Source organism: Ailuropoda melanoleuca, chromosome 12 (genome assembly GCF_002007445.2).
Source record: "Ailuropoda melanoleuca isolate Jingjing chromosome 12, ASM200744v2, whole genome shotgun sequence".
NCBI lineage: Eukaryota > Metazoa > Chordata > Mammalia > Carnivora > Ursidae > Ailuropoda > Ailuropoda melanoleuca.
Window position 1 is genome coordinate 19,843,033 of NC_048229.1, and position 22,299 is coordinate 19,865,331.

The 22,299-nt window shown below is 43.1% G+C and overlaps 1 protein-coding gene across 9 annotated transcripts in view; it reads right to left on the reverse strand.

Moving 5' to 3' along the window:
- The window catches only part of MTMR3 (myotubularin related protein 3), a 139,130-nt gene extending 133,890 nt beyond the window's left edge, over positions 1-5,240 (reverse strand). For 4 of the 9 annotated variants that reach the window (XM_011220198.3, XM_011220197.3, XM_011220196.3 and 1 more), the window contains exon 1: positions 5,018-5,238. The gene's annotated coding sequence lies outside the window, so the exon portion shown is untranslated. Of the gene's footprint in view, positions 1-4,670; positions 4,854-5,017 lie in introns of those variants that run through there. The other 5 variants (XM_011220194.3, XM_011220190.3, XM_034638119.1 and 2 more) reach the window with 3 other exon arrangements.
- Between the last annotated feature and the right edge of the window lie 17,059 nt (positions 5,241-22,299).

Here is a 22,299-nt window from a genome sequence, read left to right on the forward strand (position 1 = left end):
ATTTCTCAAATCAATACTTTTATCATTTGCAATGTGCTAATTTTTTTTATTCCTTTTCATGTTTTAAAATCACCACACTGTGGGGCGCCTGGGTGCCTCAGTCAGTTAAGCGTCTGCCTCTGGCTCCGGTCATGATCTAGCATCCTGGGATAGAGCTCCACATCGGACTTTCTGCTCAGCAGGGAGTCTGCTTCTCCCTCTCCCTCTGTGCTTTCTCCCCCTCTCTCGCTCTCTCTCAAACAAAATCTTTAAAAATATAAAAAATAAAAATAAATAAAAATAAACCACCATACTGTTATCTTTACCCTATGATGTTGCCACCTGCCATTTAAAAAACATAGTCCTACACTTCACACAGAATGTACTAAACTCTTCCACCACCTTCCACCACCACTCCAACATAATAAAATGGGTGAAATCTAGCACATCTATTCCAAGTACAAATTGCGACACATCCCAGATCCCTCTCTGAAGTTCCTGCCACACAGTGATGATTCCTTGGTTGTTTTTTTGTTTGTTTGTTTTTAATATTTAAGTACTCTCTGCCCTCAACATGGGGCCCAAACTCACAACCCTGAGATCAAGAGTTGCACCCTCTTCCACCTCAGCCAGCCAGATACTCCTGGGACTATTCCTATTGGCAGACAGGATGCAAATGCTGAAAGGTTTCTCTAGGCTGAGTACAGAAGTAGAAATCTTTTCTGTTGCCATATTAGTAAATTCTACACTTGACAACATGTGTACCACTGCTCCACAAGCCAACTCTTCCAAGAAAATAAAATAGGAATCTAATGTAGTATCATATCCTTATATTTTTAGATTGCTTTTCATATACACCATTCCATTTGATCCTCCCTGACAAACTGAGATAAATAAAAATAGTGTTATTCTTCTTTTTATTAATGAGGGAATTGAAGCTCAAAGCACTTATGTGGCTTGCCAGAAACAACACAGCTAACACGGAACACACTCAAGCTTGAACCCCGGACTAACCTGTCTACCCATTCTCATGCTACAATTTTCACTGTGAACATCTGATACAAACATGAACTTAAGTATGTTAAGTTTCTAGATATGAGGAGCACTTGGCTGGCTCAGTCAGTATAGCATGCCACTCTTGATCCCAGGATCTTGAGTCAGAGCCCCACACTGGGTGTAGAGTTTACTTGATAAAAAAATATATATACTTCTTAAAATTTCTAGATACAAAAGTGAAAATGAAAGCATTACATCAATACGGTATCAAAAAAAAGATTAAAAACAGAAATGAATATTAACTTTGGTAGCCTCCAAAATTATTAGGAATTCTAGTTCAATCCAATACAGATTTGATCTCATACTGTGTCTTAAGTGAACGTTTCATCACTCATAAAATTACAAATAAATTTACCATAGAAAATTACAGAATTGGATGATCTGTAAGAAACAACTAGGCACATAAATTACATAAACTTCCCCAAACCATTCTTAATCTTGTGGCTTCACACTAAATTATGAAGTTCCTTATGTGAAATCCATTTTGATTTCAACACTAAGTGAATTACAACAGCGTAACTGTGTTGTTTCTGCATAATACTTGCAACATGCACTCAACTTCCAGAGCACTTTTGGACAGTGTCTAAAATCTGTAAGCTAAGAGTTGAACCCAAAAATATTCAAGTTTTTTTTTCAATTAAAAAGGTTCATCTACCTACATAAAATGAATACCAAATAACACAATTACAAATTACTGAAGATTTGCAGAAGGGCGCCTGGGTGGCTCTGTCAGTAGAGCACATGACTGTTGATCTTGGGGTTGGGAGTTCAGGTCCCATATATAAGTATAGAGCTTACTTTAAAAAAAAATTTTTTTTCTTAGGGAAAAAAAAAAAGATTTGCAGAATCAGGCTGAATATACTTGAGACCAACAAGTATAGACCTTTAATTGTATAGATGAGAAGACAGAGGTCCAGAGAAGTGACATTTCCTAACAGCAGTCTCACAATCAACTAATGACACAGAATCTCTGCCAATCTACAGCTTCCCATTATTCTAAATGTCTCTGCATCTAATAAAAAGTCACTAAAAAGGGCCATTACACTAAAAAAATTAAAGACATATTAAAGACCCAAAACCGGGGGACAAGATAGTTTACAATGACAGTCTTAGGAGAAAAAAAAAAAAAGCTGTTTTCTAAAGATGTTATTTTTAAGTAATCTCTACACCCAAAATGGGACTCGAACAACCCTGAGATCAAGAATCACACGCTCTACCAACTAAATCAGCCAGGAGCCCCTAGGATATAGAACCTCTTAAAGGAATCCCAAAGTTCTAAACCACATGGGCTAAAAACTGGCTCAAGGTATCAAGGGGCTTTTTTTTTTAGATTTTATTTATTTGAGAGAGAGAGAGAGAGAGACAGCGAGTGGGCACACACGCAGGGGGAGGGGCAGAGGGACAACCAGAGTACCGCTGAATGGGGAGCTCTATATGAGGCTGGATCCCAGAACCCTGAGATCATGACCCAAGTTGAAGTTGTCAGACACTTAACCAACCGAGCCACTCAGGCACCTCCTCAAGCAGCTTTTAATAACTAATGTTATCAACCACCAAAACTTTTTTCCCCATCTCAATACTATTAATTTGCTCAACAAATATCTGAGAACACAGTATATGCTGTGGGAACTATGCTAAACACTGGAGACACCAAGAAAACAAAACAGCCTCTGGCTCTCAAACTGGACAACTGGACACTTCTCTAAAGTACTTCTCCATGATTTGACAGGATATTTACCAAACTCCTTCACTACTCTACATAACTATAACATTTTCTGCCAATTCTTCCAAACGTGTAACAAACCTCACCAACACCCCCTCTGCAACATGAATACTTCTTGGGTAATTCACCATTCCACTTTACCACAGAAGGTGTTAACCAGAACTACAACAGATTTAAAAACTGACTTTACCACTCCTCATGGCCTGGGGCAAATTTCAAGAACTTTTCATAATCCACAATAAACCTTCCTGGTGCACAACCCTCATTTCAAATGACTGCTAACCCACCCACCCACCCTCCTCACTTTACTAGAAACCTGAGTCAGGTTTAGGAGCAAGCATGATGTTAAGATGTTGAGAAGCACCTTCCATGGACCCCTTTGTGAGCCAGAAGTAGACTTACTGCCTCTCCCTTTTTCACTCCTCTAGATCCTTTTATATATCACTAGATATACCTCCAGTCAAGCAGCATCTAATTTTATTGAGTGTGTTCCCAAAGACCTGCACCAATAACTTCTAGAAACAAATCTAATTCCCCTACCTAAATCCATTATATTTTAAAAGATGCTCAGTTTTCAGTCCTAAATTTCTCAGGCTTCCCCTTCTTCCCTACCTCTCAAATTCTTAAAGCTCTATAAAGAATTAAAAGCACTCTCAGAAGTCATAATTAATAGGAACCTTATGGAATACCAAAGGTGACCTAAAGCTGACTTTCACAGGTTCACAAACCTGGCTGACCAGAATCATTCAGAGAGCTTCATAAGGATGGATTCCCAGGCCCCACCCTCAGAGATTTTAATTCACCAGGTCCTCCTGCATGGAGTCCAGGAATCAGCATTTAAGGCAGTCCATACTATTTCTGATGACCATATTTAGGTAACCACTGAACTAAAGAACCTGGCCTACAAGTTGAGAAACATGGGTTCTCCTGTGGCTTGCTGTTAACTACAAGTGGGGCTGCACCACTGTGCTGGTCACTTGAACTGCTCTGGGTCACGTGAAAATGAGGGAGGAAATTCGAGCTGAAAGAGGCCTTCACAGGCAGCCAATCTAAAATTCTAGAACCCTCCAAATTTAGTTTAATATCACATACTGTACTGGGCTTACTCAAAACTGTGTCATTCTGTAAGCTCTTCTACCCACTCAAATCACAGGCCCTAGAAAGTACGACTTTTTGCATGCCACCAACCCGCCTTACTTGGGTCTCCCAGCAAAAATAACACAGATCATGTCTCTGGCCCTACAGAAACAGAAAGGAGAAAGTCCCTATCACCTCTCCATGTACAAATCACAAACGTTTTACATAAAAAAATCATCTCATGTAATTCAACCCAAGCTTTCGACAGCAACACCGTCCACATTGTGAGAACAGCTGAACCTCAACAGAAGAGTATCCATTTTTTCGTTGTGAAAAATTAGATTGTCAGATAAACAAAGTGGATGTCAAGATATTCAATCAGTCAAGAATTCAGGCCTCTGACTGGAGAAGACACCTGCACATCAATAGCTAACCGAAGACCAAGTGCAAAACTCAAAGGAGATTATCAGACCCCAAAGAAGTTTATTAAAGTGCCATAAAATTGACCCCATTATTTTGAGGTAAGTTTTCCAGCCCAAAGTACAAGCAACAATATTATCGCAAGGGTCCTAAGCAGCACCATTTCCACCTGAGAAATAACAATCATTCGTGGAGCTGTTTGACCCTTAACTCTCAACCGCCTCCGAACCATCTTTCCTACCAAAGTACTACCAGGTCAGGAGGATGCCCGGCTGCAGTCAGTCGGCCACTCCTCCTTCCCACAAGTCCCGGGCCCGCACCGCTCGCCCCGGGGGCTCTCTCGGCCCCCGACCTCCGGCCTCTCGCCACAGTGGACTCCCACAGACCCGGTCGGGAACGAGGGAGGCACACTCACCTCCCGGGGTCCGCAGGCACTTGTCCGGACGCTGCAGGGGCAGCACTTCACAACCCTAGTCCCATGGGCCCGTCCCTGCCAGGTCCGGGATGGCCGCCCGGGACCCCGCCTCCCCCGCGCCGAGGGTCCGACCCGAGCCCGGCCGCTGCGCTCCCGCTCCCCACGCCTCCCCCTGGCGGCCGTGGCCGCCGCCCAGGACACCCCTCCCCGGGGCCACACACGCTGTCCCCAGCCCCCCGCGGGCCGCCGCCTCCTCACAGGGTGACAGCTACTGCGCCGGGGCCGACTGCGGCCCCTCCTCCAGCCCCTCCTCACCCCCGGAGGAAGGGGAGGGGGGGCGTTCTTACCGGGCGGCAGGACATGGCGAGGCCCGCCACGGCACGGCCTCCTTCGCCACCCCACTAGGCTCCCAGCCAGGGCCGGCGGGGGGCAGCGCCTGAGCCGCTGGAGCTTCTCGTCCGGTTGCTTCTCCGCTGCCGCCGCCGCCTTCTCACAACCACAACAACATGGCGGCAGCGGCCACACAGAGCGCGCTCCCGACGCCGAGCCGGGCCGCGAGCGGGGGCGCGCGCGCACGCTCGGGCCGTCAGTCCGCGGTCGGGGAAAAGAAGGCAGGCCTTCGCGGGTTGGGCAGAGGTGGGGCCCGGGCCGATGGCCACGCCCCGGTGGTGGGCGGGGCCGCACGGCCGCAGAATGCCCTACGCGGGAAAGGCTGGCAGAGCAGCTCAGGTGGAGAAGGAATTAGAAACAGGTGGGAAATAGGCAAGAAAACCAATAGTGGTCCTAAGATTTGCGGGAGACATCTTTTCCTATAGCCCTATTTTGAGCCCTGAGCAAGACAAAGCCTCACTCTACTTAACCAGTAAAATAGAACAATAGTAGTATATTTCACCTGTAGTTACGGTGAGGCTAAAACTAATAAAACGCGTATAAGTATAGTTGTGCTCAAGGCTCTCAGAATACAGTTTCAAACTGCTTCAGCTGAACCTCAGCTAGAAGAAATGAATTTTCAAATTTTCAAAATTGTACCCTATCCACAATAGCCTGCATACAAATTCTACCAGCCAAAATGGAATTATTTTAGGCCCTTAACAGATTGACCTCTTCAGAGTTGCATTTCAACATTATACCCTTGACTTTTCTAGAAAATAGCTAAGAGAACCAATCAAATGAAATCTGTCTTTGCATTTGTTACGTTTTTTTCCCACAGCACTCTCTGCAATTATTTATCCATCTTTCATGTTTATTGTGTTTCTATCCCATTCTAATGTAAAAGCTACTTTAAGATAAAATTCTTGTTTTGCTCATTACTTTATCCCCAGCACCTGCCCATGAAAAGTAGTGGACAGTCATCTCTCTCTTTTTAACATTTTATTTATTTGAGAGAGAGAGCATGCACCCCCAAGTACACGAGCGGGGGGGGGGGGGCAGGGGGGGGGGGGGNAGACTCCCCTCTGAATAGGGAGTTCATGCGCGGCTGGATCCCAGGACCCTGAGATCATGACCCCAGTCAAGGGCAGACCCTTAACCGACTGAGCCACCCAGGCGCCCCTCAAATGTCTTAATTAATAGCTAATATTTAGTTACACAATTCATCTAATTGAATCTTCACAACTTTAATCGGCAGATACTATTATCTCCATTTTACAGATCAAGAAACTGCAGCCCAGAATAAGATGCACTAAAACAAAATTCAAACCCAACCCCAAGTGACAACAAAAATTATGCTACCAGCCGCTGGACTGTATTGTCCACTTCATGCATTGCCACCTGAAATAGAATCCCAAGTAAAAAATCACCTCAGAGTTCAAAGTTAGGAAAGGCTTTGCTGTACTCCCACAGAATCAGGTATGTTTCCTTTCTGATAATTAATATTACGCAGCTAATTGTGTATCTTTTCACCTTGGCTCCCCAAAAGCCCAAGGCTAAATCTGAAGTTCAGTGGTAGCCTACCGTTGGCCCTTCCGGTCCGCATATTAACTGTGATTTTCTCTCCCACTTCAACTTTGCGCTTTTATTTACATTTTACTATCCTAGTTTCCCCTTTCCATTATATGGTTATAGCCTTTACCAAATGAGAGAGGAAATAGTAGGTACACAGAATAGATGAATGACAAAATAAACCACAGGTTTCCCACCTGCTTCTCCTATTGTCTGATAAAATAAGGCTGCCATCAGGTTCGTCTCCTCTACACGCGTATTCTGCTAGCCACGCCTCTCTTCAGGTAAAGACTGAAGGATGGGTTTCCGTAGATGGGTGGCCTCTGATTGGATTGAAGCTAGCACCTGACTCCAGGATAGCCTGCCCATAGGCTGAAGCTGGCTACCTTCCAATGAGGTGGCCAAGGGCAAAGATTCAGCCAATGCAACAACCCCCCTGCAATCCACAAGGAAAGGGGTGCCTGTCGGCGTACCACTTGGACTTATGTTTTACGCAGAGTATCATCGTTATTTGCCTTTTAACTTGGGTTAAGGAATTTTAAGCCGAGTCCTCAACTAGTACATAGGACATGAAAGGAGTTTCTCTGTGTCCATGAAATCTCTATTTGTGTCTCCTCGTTCTCCTAACAGCTAACGTGGATTGAATCTTAAGATGTGCTGACGGGATGTGCGTGCTATCTAATATAATCTTAACAACCTTACGCACAGGTATTGTTACTCTACCTGATTTCACACAGGAGGCAGTATAAAAGCCAGAATTTGAGCCCAGACAATTTGATTCCAAGATCACGCTTTTAAACTTCCTCTACGAGTCATCCCCCACTGCTGCCCACCTGCTTATCATTAAGCCGACTTTAGTAAATTGTCTTTAAATAAGAAAGAGAAAACTGCTGCATGGCCTTGAGAGCTCACTTCAAGGAGAAAGTCCTAAAAAAGAAAAGCAATGGAAAGAAAACTGGTTTGGGTCTAAAGATAAATTTGAGTCCTGGCCCCTCCACCTACTTGTTCTTTATTTCCCTTTTCTGTGCCTCAGTTTCCTCATTGGCCTTGTGGGGTCCTCATCACTATTCCGCTCGCCTCACAGAGGTGTGTAAGGGTTCTTTAAGATACTGAGTTTGACACCTTTTTGCAATTTATGAAAAGCCAAGCCAGCGGATGGGATTTCTCTTGGGCTTTTGGCTGAAGACAAAGCCTTAAAATTGGTGCAGTGATTCAAGAAAAGAGAGAGAAAACCAATCCATGTTCAGTGAGGGCTTCTCACTGCCCTATTTCACGTGTGAGGTGCCTTCCTCTACCCGCCTGACCTTCCTCCCCTCCTCCTGCTACTTTTTCAGCCTCCTTCCCCCCCTGCTATTTTCAAAGCTGAAAATGTTCTTCCAGCTGTTCAGGCACTCTTTGAAGGAGCCTAAGACAGATGGGAAGGTTGATTGATAGAGGCCTCCTGAGGTCACAAAGGGCCCCTGAAAAGCAGGAGTCCCTCAGGTCCCCCAAATGCAGCTTTTCCAATGCTAGATCCTGCTGCTTAATGATAAAAGTCACTTCCCCTTCAGTGAACTTTTTGTGTGAATTATCCCCAAACTCAACTCCAGCATTGGCTTCCCCACCCACCTAGCAGACCCGGGTAACTGGGGGTCTCAGTTTTTGAGGAACCACTTCCCCAGGGTCAGCTAGAAACTAGAATTGAACTCCCGTTTATGTGATTCAACATCTCCAGGGATTTTCCAGGGACCACCCTGTACCCTGGGAGCTGGGATGGGTCTGCTCAGCAACAATTCAGCATAGAGCAGTAGTCCTCAAAGTGTGGCTCACAAGTCTCTGGGGAGTCCTGAGATTTTTTTTTTTTCCAGGGGCCCATATGGGTCAAAATAATTTTAATAGGGGCGCCTGGGTGGCACAGCGGTTAAGTGTCTGCCTTCGGCTCAGGGCGTGATCCCGGCATTATGGGATCGAGCCCCACATCAGGCTCCTCAGCTAGGAGCCTGCTTCTTCCTCTCCCACTCCCCCTGCTTGTGTTCCCTCTCTCGCTGGCTGTCTCTATCTCTGTCGAATAAATGAAAATTAAATAATAATAATAATAATTTTAATAAGAAGAAACCCTTTACCCTTTTTTTAAACCATGTTGCCATTTGCGCTGGTGATGCAAAAGCAGTGGTAGTAAGATTGCTGGCACAAATCAAGGCAGTGGTACCACCTGCATTAGAAGCCATTGTAGTCTTCACTTAATGTGCACTGGTAGTAAGCAAAACGCCGGGTTTCACTTAAGACTATCCTCAAGGGGCGCCTGGCTGGCTCAATCCATACAGCATTCAGTATATTTTCGAGAAAGCAGTAAAAAAAAAAAATCTAATTTTATTAACTCTAGACCTCTGAATACAAGTCTTTTTTTTTTTTTTAAAGATTTTATTTATTTACTTGACAAAGATAGAGAGAGCCAGCAAGAGAGGGAACACAAGCAGGGGTAGAGGGAGAGGAAGAAGCAGGCTCATAGCACAGGAGCCTGACGTGGGGCTCGATCCCATAACTCCGGGATCACGCCCTGAGCCGAAGGCAGACGCCCAACCTCTGTGCCACCCAGGCGCCCCTGAATACAAGTCTTTTTAATATTCTCTATGATGAGATGGAAATTACACATAAAGCACTTTTTAAACTTTTTATTGAAGTAAAATTCCCATAGCATAAAATCAACCATTTTAAAGTGACCAGTTCTGGGGAGATGGGTGGCTCAGTTGGTGGAGCATGCCAGTCTTGAGCTCAGGTAGTGAGTTCGAGTCCCACATTGGGTGTAGAGATTATTTAAAAAGAAAGAGAGAAAAAAATAAATTTAAAAAATAAAATGACCAATTCTGTGTCATTTTTTTAAAGTAATCTCTACACCCAATGTGATAATGTGGGGCTTGAATTCGCAACCCCGAGATTAAGAGTTACACACTCTACCAAAAGCCGTGACCAATTCTGTCATTTAATATATTCACAGTGTTGTGCAACCAACACCTCTATCCGGTTCCAAAACACGCTCGTAACCGTAAAATAAGACCCCATACCCATTAATAAGTTACTCCCACACATAAAGCACTTCTGCTCTGTGTAGAAGTAGAATGGCTGTCACATGGGGAAGCACTTATACGATTGAGTTGCAAGCTAAACTAGCCTCTTTTTTTAGGGGGGGAGGGAATGTAAAAACGCCTATTTTTACTTTACTTGAAAGAATGATCAACATGCAAACTATAGATATTCAGATTTGGCAAACTTTTCTCAAAAGGGAATGAAATGAGGGGTGCCTGACTGGCTGGGTCAGTGAAGCATGCGACTTGTGATCTTGGGGTTGTAAATTCAAGCTCCACGTTGGGTGTAGAGATTACTTAAAATGTTTTTTTAAAAATGTATGAAATGAGTTGTCATGTCAAGTAAGATAGCTGCTAGTATTTGTTACAATTGATAGCATTCGCGATTAATTAGAATTTTAGACAATTTGAGGGGTACCTGGGTGGCTCAGTCAGTTAAGTGTCTGCCTTTGGCTCAGGTCATGATCCCAAGGTCCTGGGATTGAGCCTTCTGTTGGGTTCCCTGCTCAGCTGGGAATCTGCTTCTCCCTCTCCCTCTGCTCCTCCCTCCTGATAGTTCTCTACCTCTTGTGCCTGCGCGTGCTCTCTCTCTTTCTCTCTCTCTCTCTTTCTCACACACGTGCTCCCGCGCTCACTCTCTCTCAAATAAATAAGTAAAATCTTTAAAAAAGGGGGGGGGGCACCTGGGTGCCACAGCGGTTAAGCGTCTGCCTTCGTCTCAGGGCGTGATCCCGGCGTTATGGGATCGAGCCCCACACCAGGCTCCTCCGCTATGAGCCTGCTTCTTCTTCTCCCACTCCCCCTGCTTGTGTTCCCTCTCTCGCTGGCTGTCTCTATCTCTGTCAAATAAATAAATAAAATCTTAAAAAAAAAAAAAAGGAAAAAGAAAATTTGAATGTCTCACTATGAATTGGACAGCTTCCCAATTCCTAATGTCTTCTCTACTTAGATGGGTAGAAATATTTAACAAAAGTGGATTTTTGATATTGTATAATGAACTGTGCCAACTGTTGGAAAAGCTGCATAATCCAGTGAACGAATATTTTCCAAATGACCAATGCATGATGTTACCATATCACATGCATGAATAAAAAATCCATTCAAAATGCAAGATAAACCAGTGGATTTTAGTGTAGCTACAAAAAATTCATTCATGTGAATCATCCAACTAAACTTGAAGAAACTTCCACTTACCAAGTTTTAGCGTAGTATCAAAAAAGAATCTGCTCATTTATCTGAACTGTATGAGGCTGGATTGTCCTCACGTATTTCAACTAAAACAAATTGCCACAGACTGAATGCAGAAGCAGGTATGAGAATGCAGAATTTTTCTATTAAGTCGAGCTTTAAGAAGACCATTCTTCTCACTAAAATGTTTGTTTTGGAAAACATAGTTATTTTTCATAAAGATGTGCTTTTTATGTCAATAGGTCATGGGGCTTTACAATATTATTCTTAAATCATGCTTATTTTTTTATTCATTTTAAAAAAATTTTTTGATAAGCTCTAAACCCAATGTGGGGTTCAAACTCACAGCCCCAAGATCAAGAATTGCATGCTCTACTAACTGAGCAGGCCAGGCACCCCTAAATCATGCTATTTTTGTAAACTAATATAATTTAATATCTTGTCAGTTTTAATTCCTAACAAGACAAATATCAATTGACATAACTTACATAAACAAAATCTCTGTAGGGTCTTCAATAATTTTAAACTAACAAGTTTGAGAATCACAAGTATAGAGTATTCATTGGTATTTCTCAAATGCAAAGGCATTTTCAGTCCATACTTCGATTTTTTTGTTTAAATAGCTATTTAATATATATGGTAAAATATAGCCAACCAAATTTAGTTATCACAGATATCGTTGCTTAGGATGAGGCTAAATTTATTTATATAAAATGATGAACTGATTTAAGGAAAAATATGAAATGTTAAAAAAAGAAACAAGCCCAGAATGAAGTCATTTGTCCCACACAACAGAAAACGAAGACTTCGTTACAGTTTCAGCCTCTCCCAGGAATGTGACCTTTTATTTATTTTTTGGTTTTTTGGTGCCAAAACCAAAATTGAACAGAAATGTGACTTTTTTTTTTTTAAGTAAGCTCTACACCCAATGTGGTACTCGAACCCATGACCCAGAGATCAATAGTCACATGGTCTACAGACTGAGCCAGCCAGGTGCCTCAGGAATGTCACCTTTTAAAGATTTATTTTTTTACTTGGGGGGGAATGGGAAGCAGCCTCCCTACTGGGGGGGCGGTGCCTGAACCCGCCCAACCTCCCAACCAGAAGATCATGCCCTGAAGCTGAAACCAAGAGTTGGACACTTAACCAAGTAAGCCACCTAGGCGCCCAAACATGACCTTTTAAAAGTCTGAAATGTCCTTCCTTAACAGCGCTAGTGAAGTAATCTACATAGTAAAAACCCTGCATTCCCTTCCTCCAAAAAGACTTGTCCTGGCCAAGCAATCTTTTCTTTTGCTAAAATGTCCTTGCCCCACCCTCCTTCCTATAATAAAAACCCTCCATTTTGTACAGTTCCTCTGAGCACCTCTCTCCTTGCGAAGGAGGGCTGCTTCCCCATTCACGAATTGCTTAATAAAGCCAGTGGGGTCTTCAGATTTGCTCGGTTGAAGTTTATTTTTTAACAAAGATAAATATTAGTACAAAGCTGATTGTGTCAAAAATTCATGAGGCTATGGGGCACCTGGGTGGCTCAATTGGTTAGACTCTCGGTTTCAGCTCAGGTCATGATCTCAGGGTCGTGAGATGGAGCCCTTATGTCTGGCTCTGCTCACCACGGAGTCTGCTTGAGATTCTCTCCCTCTCCCTCCTATTCTGCCCCTCCCCCTGCTCGCATGCCTGCTCTCTCTCACTCTTTCTCAAATAAATAAATAAATAAATAAATAAATAAATAAATAAATGATTTTTTTAAATTCATGAGAATAGTACCCAAATGACTGGACTTTGAGAAACACTCAGTGATTGAGTTTTTGAATCAGACAAACCTGCCACTATACCATACTATGAGGGTAACTTCATCTGGAAAATGAGTTATTGTCTAGGTTAAATGAGTTAACATATGCGCGGTAGAGCTCAGGCGATATGCTTCCCATCCTCCTCCCAGGGAAAGGTACCTGGTACTCCAGTGTCATGGAAGCCTGCTGCTATCAGAGGTAGCAAGCCCAGATTCCTAACCCAGCTGAGCCACTGACTCACTGACCTGACTCCACCCTCAGGGACTCAGTTTTCTCATTCAGAAGATGACAGGGTGGGATGTCATCCTCTCCGGAGCCTCCCAGTCCTACCAACCATCCCCTGATTAAAGGATCCAGCCTCACCCTGTTTGATTATTGCCTCAGAGAATCACAGAACTGCAGCTGGAAAGGACTCTAAATGCGTCGTCTCCCACACATGCCCTCCACCGATTTCATAAACGGAGAAATTGAAGCCCAGAGAGGTTGAGAAGTCAAGCCACCTGCTTGGCCACATGGAGGGGGGGTGGTAATGTCTCAGGGTCCAGTGGGGAAATGCGACTGCTTCCTCTTCACTTTGATAAATGATACAGGCATTTGGTGGTTTAGACACCACTCACGCCTTAACAAATACCCTGCAATTCCACTGGGGGATACAAATCCCACTTCAGCTTGAGAAAAATCAATGCTGTGGGTTGGGAACACTGTGTTAACTGGATTGATGGATTGCTTGGTGTTACTAACTAAATCCACCTTTGAAAGGTCAGTCTCCCCCCAGGGAAGACAGAGGAGATGAAATTGGCAAGAAGAGAATAGAAGGGGATTGGCGGGGGGAGGAAGGCTCTGGGAGAGAAGGGGAGGCCTTCTCCATTTCCCCTCCTTTCCTTCTCCTCCCTCTCCTCTCTCCACGCTATCCCCTGTAGGACAACACACCTCTCTCAGTGGCCAGCTTTCTCTACCCAAAGCTTCCCTGCAGGCTGGGCCAATTCACAGCCACAAATAGAACCAGAATCCACTGAAAATAGCTCCTCCTCCCTTCTGCCCAGAGTTTCCAAGTGCTGGCAAGGATGCCTTGCCCCTACCAGCCAGGCCCCAAACAGGGAACTCAGGTAGAGGGACACCAAGGCCAAGGTTGGGGACCACCTAAGGAACAGCAGCCCCAATAATGACTGACTCTTATTAAGGGCTGGCTCCATGCCAGTACCACCAGGAGCTTTAGTTCCCAGCAACTCAATGAAGAAGATCTATAGAGAGGTGGGGAGTTTGCCCAGAGCCACACAGTTAGTGGGAAGTGGAGCTGGAGTCCACATGGTTAACCACTCCATCACACTCCATATAAGGCCGCTGTACCAACTAGCTCCAGATCCCCGAGGCTGTGAGGGGCTCAAGCCATCCAGACTCTCCTTAGCCAGCTGGGGAAACTGAGACCCAGAGAGAGGAAAAGCACTCAGCGAGCATGTAAAGCAAGCACCTAGGTCTCTCAGCACAGGGGCCTATGGTTTTCACAGAGGTTGAAGCAAACAGAGACTCCCTTGTTCCTTTTCTGTGGAAGTCCCATGGGTCTTTTTCTTTTTTCTTTTTCTTTTTCTTTCTTTTTTTTTTTTCCCTTCACATTTCAACCTCCTCCCTTTTCCCCCCAGAGGAGAGAGTCCGCCCCAGACACCCGTCTGGCAGCCAGGCATCCTGAGATTACCTCTTCTTCCCCCTCTGCTCAGGGTGTTTAATGTTCTAAGGGAAGAGAGCAAACAGCAGGGCATAAATCATAGGTGACGCAGGCTGGCTTTCTCCTTTGCTAAATATGAAGCAGACGGGACCCAGCAAGGGAAGAGAATTAGCAGGGATTTCCTGGCTCATTTAAATCCGAGGTCCAAAGGCACACATTTCTCCAACCCCTGAGAGTTAGATAAATTTTCTTTTGCCCCAAGATCCCATTTGTTATAAAATAATTCTCCAAAACAGCCTTAACCTCTACAGTGATGACAAGAAAGACTGAAATAGGCTGCGGAAGCTCTGTTGGGAAGGAATTAAGTTATTTAAGAAGTGGTTGAGGGGTATCGGAGCACCTGGCTAGTTCAGTCGGTAGAACACGAGATGAGACTCTTGTTCTCAGGGATGTAGGTTCGAGCCCCACGTTGGGTGTAGAGATTACCTAAAAATAAAATCTTACAAAAAAAAAAAAGAAAGAAAGAAATGGTTGAGGGTTATGAAATAGAGTCTCACATCTAGTGTCAAAGGATCTCAGTTTCATTCTGAGCCCTGCCACACCGCTACAAGGTCTGCCAAGCTGACTCAGTTTCCCCAGTGTGACTGAGAACCAAGGAGTTCAAAGAGTATACACACTCAGTCAATCTCTGTTGCAAATGTACCCCCTTTGTCTAGCACTATGCCAAGCTCTACAGATGTAACAGTAACAACAGCAACAAGAGAAAACCAGGCTCTGCCCTCCTGGGACTCACAGTCTATTTGGCAAGACAAAGTCAACAGAAGGCCAGGTGAGTGCTCCGATGGAGAAGATACAGGATTCATGGCAGCAGTTATGTAGGGAACCTACCCCGCACTTACAGGAGGGGCAGGTAACATTGATGCAGAGACTGGAAGGAAAGGTAGAAATTAATCAGACAAAAGTCAAGAGAAAGGATGACTCAGGGAGCTGGAACAGCACATGCAAAGACCCAAAGGCAGAAGAGAACTGACCTATTCATTGGACCAACCAATTGGAGCAAGTATAGGTATATTTGGGCATCTCTCTGTGAGGCAAGCTTACCATTCATTCTAAGACTAGAATCTTGCTGAAATTCTATGATTTAATGCTGTGTTAATCATAGAGTGCGGGCTGGATCCCATAACGGTTACATTCTTTTAATATTACGAATTCCTTCATCAGCACCTCTAGGAAATAATCAACCTTGTTCCAACAAGTCTCTGGAGGTTAACAAATCCTTTTTATTGGATGTATTCCATCTATCTCCCTGAGTCCTATGTTCTTGACTTTTTAAGGTTAAGGATTCTAGAACCTGACCCACTCCATCCTCCTTCATCAGGACATACATGACATAAAAGGGCAGCTGGTATGATCCACAGGCCTCCGTCTTTCTGGGAAATTACAGAATTATACCCAACCAGAGAGAAAAAATAAAGTCCAAACTTCCTCTACCCCAAGCCCAACAGCATGGAAGATTGCCAACAAATGCCTTGGTGGGAAATGTAGCTCCAAAGGCAGGAAACAGAATCAGAGATGTCTAGGTATGTGAAAATGAGCTTTCACTTTCTGCCAATGAGGCTCAGAGGAGCTGGGTGACTTGCTCAGGTTCCTGCAACAAAGAAGTGGCCTGCCTGGCCAGCTTTCCAACCAAGTGAGTGGCCTACAACTTCAGAATTTCCCAAATGTTTCTGGTGAATGATATTACATAGCTATCATTGAAATAAAGAGAACAAAATAAGAGATTCCCAGTTGAATAAATTGAGGGATATGCTGAGTTCAACAAAGGTAACCAGGTTACTTTCTTTGCTGTTGAACTTCTTAGAGCCTTGATACACTGATAGACATGGTGACGTTCTAAGAGGAAGCTACAGAGTTTTCCGTTTCCAGAAGTCATTTGAGTGAAGGACATATCATTTCTGGGCAACTCCTGGACTTTGGGCCTCTTGGAATTCACTTTGAAAAATATTGCACTGGGGCATCTGGGTGGCTCAACTGGTTAAGCATCTACCTTTGGCTCAAGTCGTGATCCCAGGGTCTTGGGATCGAGCCCCACATCAGGCTCCCTGCTCAGCGGGGAATCTGCTTCTCCCTCTCCCGCTCCCCCCTTCTTGTGCTCTCTCTCTGTCAAATAAATACATTTTTTTAAAAATCTTCAAAAAAAAAAAAAGAAAAATACTGCACTGTCCCATGATTTTGTGGCATGTTATCCTTATATAGAATGGGAGTCCAATCTATTGTTGAATGACAAAAATAATGCAATTTAGTAATGAATTTAATGTCCTTTATTCAAGGGGAAACAATCCACGGACTGGGAAAGCACAGTGCCTCACGAGCAGTGGAGCACTCTCGCCAAGGGATTTTTGGGCAAGAGCAAATTTTACAGAATATCATAAGCAGCAACATGGAAATAGGGCATGATTGGCTAGGAGGTCAGGGATTTCCTGGTAAGGTTAGCAGGTCCTGTTTTCTAGGGTGAGGGGAGCTAGATTAAACTGAATTGGAGGATTGTCATTGGTGTATATTAGGTTTCCAAGACAGTTTTGAAATGTTTTTCCCTTAAGTGCGGGTTGACTTAGGTTTGTGATGTGGACCAGGCCACTGGGGCAGCCTCCTTTTCATGAGTCCCAATACACAAATTTCCTGTATCACTATATATTTTGGATGGAATGAATGAATACATAGGTCACAATTTCCTTGTTATGTGACCAAGGTATACGACAGCCTCCTCTTCTTTGAGCCTCAGTTTTATCCTCTATAGCAGGGCCAGCAATTTTTTTTTTCTGTAAAGGGTCAGGTAGTAAATATTTTGGACTTTACAAACCACATACATCTTTGTGACATCTTCTTTCCTTCCTTCCTTCCTTCCTTCCTTCCTTCCTTCCTTCCTTCCTTCCTTTTAACAATCCCTTAAAATGTGGGGCACCTGGGTGTCTCAGTGGGTTTAGTGTCTGACTCTCGGTTTAGGCTCAGGTCTTGATCTTGGGTTGTGGGATCACGTCCCATGCTGGGCTCCAAGCCCAGGGGGAGTCTACTTCTCTCTCTCTCTCTCTCTCTCTCTCCCTCTACTCACACACATGCTCTCTCTGTCTCAAATAAATAAATAAATATTTTTTTAAAAATAGGGACACTTAGGTAGCTCACTTGGTTGAACGTCCAACTCTTGATTTCAGCTTAGATCGTGATCTTGAAGTCGTGGGATCAAGCCCCACATCAGGCTGCATGCTCAGCACAGAGTCTGCTTGTCCCTTTCCCTCTGCTCCTCCCCTGCTCGCACTCTCTCTCTCTCAAATAAATAAATAAATGGGATCTTTAAAAAAAAAAAAAATCAAAAGGTGATACGTTCTTAGCTCTCAGGCCATACAAAAACAGGCCGAAGGTAGAGAGCAGGGAAGAACTGGAGCCTGAGCCATAGTTACTGACCACTGCTCAACAGTGCTCAACACAAGGAAACTATGAAGAAATCACAAGGTATTCTCCATTTTGTTATTTGTTGGTCCTCCTAAACAACCTTAAGAGATGGGCATCAAGTTTCCTCCCCTTTCCAGGGAAAAGCTGATGTCCAGAGAAAGAAGATAAACCTCATTTTAGCCATTGAAATGGGGACCCTTGAAGGCCAATCCTGAGGACAAACCCACCAAGTTCTGATGTTCAAGAGAAAAGATGCCCAACCTATATTGTAGACCTATAGAATCTCTGCAATTTCTATAGGAGAAGGGTTTAAGAACAGTAGCTTGGTTGAAGGGAGGGACTCAATGCTGCATTTGTAAGGCATATTTGCCTAGTACACACACTGTTTACTTACAGTGGATGCTTGGGATGGGGTTGATAGAGAACGTGGGATGAGACCTCCAGACTATCCCTCAGATCTGTCCCTGACATAGCTATCGTGGACCAAGTTCATTGTTAGTCATTCTTCAGGCCCCCATCTTATTGGTCCACAAACTAGTCTTGCGAGGCAGGTAACATGATCTCCACAAAAGAGGGAAACAGTGAGGCTCCAGGTTAGTTAACTCACTTATCTGCTCAGTGTTTCTCAGGTGATAAATGACAGACTCACAGTCTGATTGCAGGGCTCTCGGCCCCCAAATCAGGGCCTGTTTCAATACACCCTGCTGTTTCGAACCACTTCCCTGAGCCTGTGTTTGAATGATCAGGGTACTCACAGTCAATTTCTTACAGTGTCACACTTAATTACATAGAGCATTAACTTGTTTGATAAATGCATCACATGTTAGTCTTCATTCAGTCTTTGTATGGATTGATTTCTTGTGTCTTGTTCACCCAAGTTCAATATCTGAGTCAAGATTGTTTTCAGCTCTTGGCCCAGAAATAGATCCACACAAATATGGCAACTGATTTTTGTAAAAACAGTTCAATAGAAAAAAATAGCCTTTTAAAAAACTGATGCTGGAGAATTGATCATCAATAGGCAGAAAAACAGTGACCTAAACCACACACCAAATACAAAAATTAACCCAAAATGGATCAAGGACTTAAACATAAAATGTAAAACCATAGAACATTTAGGAAAAAAATGGGAGAAAATCTTTGAGGTCTAGGACTAGGCAAAAAGTTTTTATACTTGACACTAAAAGCATAAGCCCCAAAACGAAAAGTTGAGAAGTTGGACCACATCAAAACAAAAAACATGTGCTCTTTGAAAGACCCTGTGAGGAAGATGAAAAGGCAAGGTACAAACTGGGAGAAGATTTTTGTAAACTACATCCCTGACAAACTCAAATGTAAATATCAAACAATCCTATTAGAAAATGGGCAAAAGACATGAGCAGGCATCCCATTTAAGAGGTGTATACAGATGACAAATGAGCACAGGTTCCCCATTATTCATCAGCAGAGAAATGCAAACTGGAGCCACAATGAGATATAACTACACATGCATCAGAATGGCTAAAATAAAAAATAATGAACATCAAATGCTGGTGAGGATGTGGAGAAACTGGATCACCAGTGTTTACTGCTGGTGGGAATGCAAAATGGCAGAGTTACTCTGAGAAAAAGTATGGCAGTTTCTTACAAAACTGAATGTATGCTTACCAGTACCCAGCAATTGTACTCTTGAACATTTATTCCAGAGAAATGAAAACTTAGGTTCACAAAAACCTGTGCATGTTCGTCCAGAGCTTTCTTTGTAATAACCCCAAACTGAAACAAACGAAATGTCCTTCAGTGGGTGAATTTAAAACAAACTGTAATACATTCACACTATGGAACACTACTCAGCAATGAAAAGGAAGGAACTGTTGATACGTGCAGTTGATACATGATACTCTGTGGGATCTCGAGGAAATTATGCTTGAGTGAGAAGAACTGACTTCAAAAAGGCTGTATACTGTATGATTTTATATATACACATAACATTCTTGAAATGACAAAATGCAAAATTATAGACATGGGGAATAGATTAGTGGTTGCCAGGGGTTAGGGAAGTGAGGAGGGAGAGGCCTATGACTATGAAGTGTGACCCAAAGAATCCTTGAAATGAAAGAATTGGAAGCGTTCCATATCTTTTTTTTAAGTTTATGTATTCATTTAAGTAATCTCTACACAGAATGTGGGGCCCGAACTCATGACCCGAAGATCAAGAGTCACATGCTCTTCCTACTGAACGAACCAGACCCCCCGGAAGTGTTCTGTATCTTCATTGTGGTGATGGTTAAACAAATCTACATACGTGATAAAATTGCAGAGAATTAAGCACACACACATAAACACAAATGAAGTACATGTGAAACTGGTGAAATCCGAATAAGGTAGATGGGTGTATTAACATCAATTTCCTGACTGTGATATTGTACTATAGTTAGATAAGGTATGATCATTAGGGACAAATGGGTGAAGGGCATAGGGAATCTCTGTTGCTATTATTTCTTACAACTGCATATAAATCTTCGATTGTCTCAAAATAGGTGTTTGGGGGGCGCCTGGGTGGCACAGCNAAAAAAAAAAAAAAAAATTTAAAAAAAAAAAAAAAAAAAAAAAAACCCAAAATAGGTGTTTGGGGGTTTTTTTAATTCTTTTGACTGCTTGACCCAAGATGGTTTCTTCAGTGGAGAAGGTGCATTCACCATTCATTTGCCAATTAGGCTCTCACCATTAGAAAGGTCTATATATGTCAGGCACTGGGCTAAGTGCTCTCCATAGATCATCTCTTTTTATTGAACCTAGCAAGAAGGAAACACTGCTATTATATCTCCATTTAACAGATGAGGAAATGGAGGTTTGGTAGAGTGAATTCATTTGCCCAATCCAAGTAGTATTAAGAGCCAAGAATGAATCCAAGACTCGTACCCTTAAACTCTACATGACTCCTTTCTTGGATTAGATGCAAGGTGGCACTGGTCTTTGGGCTAGGCTGGCTTGAACCTGGGACAAAAGGCCAGGGCTCTCTGTGTAACAACCAGGCCTGATGGTGTAGTGGAAACACTAGATCCTTCCACTGGATTCCTCTAGATCGTCCTAATCCCCAAGACTACGGTTAAGTACCAACACCATCACTTGCAAGCTGTGTAGCCTTAGGAAGGTCACCTCTGTCTGAGCTTCCTCACCCTCAAATCAGACCTTGTAATTCTAGCACTGTCGGTGGATCGAATGAAGTAAAGCATTTCAAAGGGCTTTGGACACTCCAAAGAGGGGCAGTTATTATTAATAACAGGGCACCATGAAATAAATTCTAAATATAGGCCACTCGCTCCAATTTATCTTCTGGCTTGATGGTAAATGCTCTGAGGACATGGGCTGAGTTTTAGCTTTTTATTAGATCCTACCCTCCCTTATAAAGTGCTCACAAAAATGGTAGATTTCTTTAAGAGTCCTTGTAAACTGCTATGTTGGTAGAAATGTGATCAGAATGCAAAAAGAAAAAGCAAAGTATTGACAGTAAAAATAAAGAACTCTGTGCTTTAACTGCATTTTTCTTGTAAATTGTGAAAAGAACTGAGAATGATTTTAGCCAAAACTTGGTCCCTGAATTTCCTGCCTTCTAACCCCAGGTAACTCCTTGTTTTCAACGTTGAAAGTGTAGGTTCTATCTTTTTAGGGGCATGGAAGAATGTGAAATTTGCAAAGTCCTTTGAGGTACAACATGTTCTTGCTATTTATACCAACCAACCAGGATCTGTGGCTGGTTTTTGGGCAAGGTTTTTCCACATAAAATCAACTTTTTTCCCCCTTTCACAGTTATGACAACCTTGCAAACTCACAAACAAATTCCTCGGCTTTATTACTAATGCCAATAACATGGACTTTTAAAACTGCCTTTCATCTCAACATCTTAAGCAATGTTGCAAACAGTAATTAAAGTTCAACACCCCAGTGAGGTAGGCATCTATTATTCAACCCATTTTCCAAACAGGTAAACCCAGACTTACAAATTAGAGGCCTGGCCATAGGTTACTAGGGGTTGGAGCAGGGAAGAGAGCGAAATGAAGCGTTCTAGGCTCCCCAACTCTTCAATTCAGTAAGTGGATAGTGAGATCTAATGGAGATGCCCTCTCAGGGAAGGCATTCACAAAGGTGGGGTGATGCAGAAGGGGCAGAAAAGAGGGATGGGCCAGATACAATGACAAAGAAAGGAAGGAAGAGGGGCACCTGGCTGGCTCAGACCGTGGAGCATGTGACTCTTGATCTCAGGGTCATGAGTTTAAGTCCCACGTTAGGAGGTGAGCCTACTTTTTAAAAAAATAAACAAATAAAAAAGGAGAGAGAAGAGGGCCTAAAACTAGTTGGAAAAGAAAATAAATTTATTTGATCCATTAATTTGGTTGAAGGTAAGAAGGAGTGTGATTGAGAAAGTAATATGCTTTAAAAAAGTAATATATTTACGATGTCTGATTTTGTAATGGAAGTAAGGCACATAAGGTTTTTTTTTTAGTTTCGTATTTTGAAATCATTACAGACTCACAAAAAGTTGCAAAAATAGTGCAGAG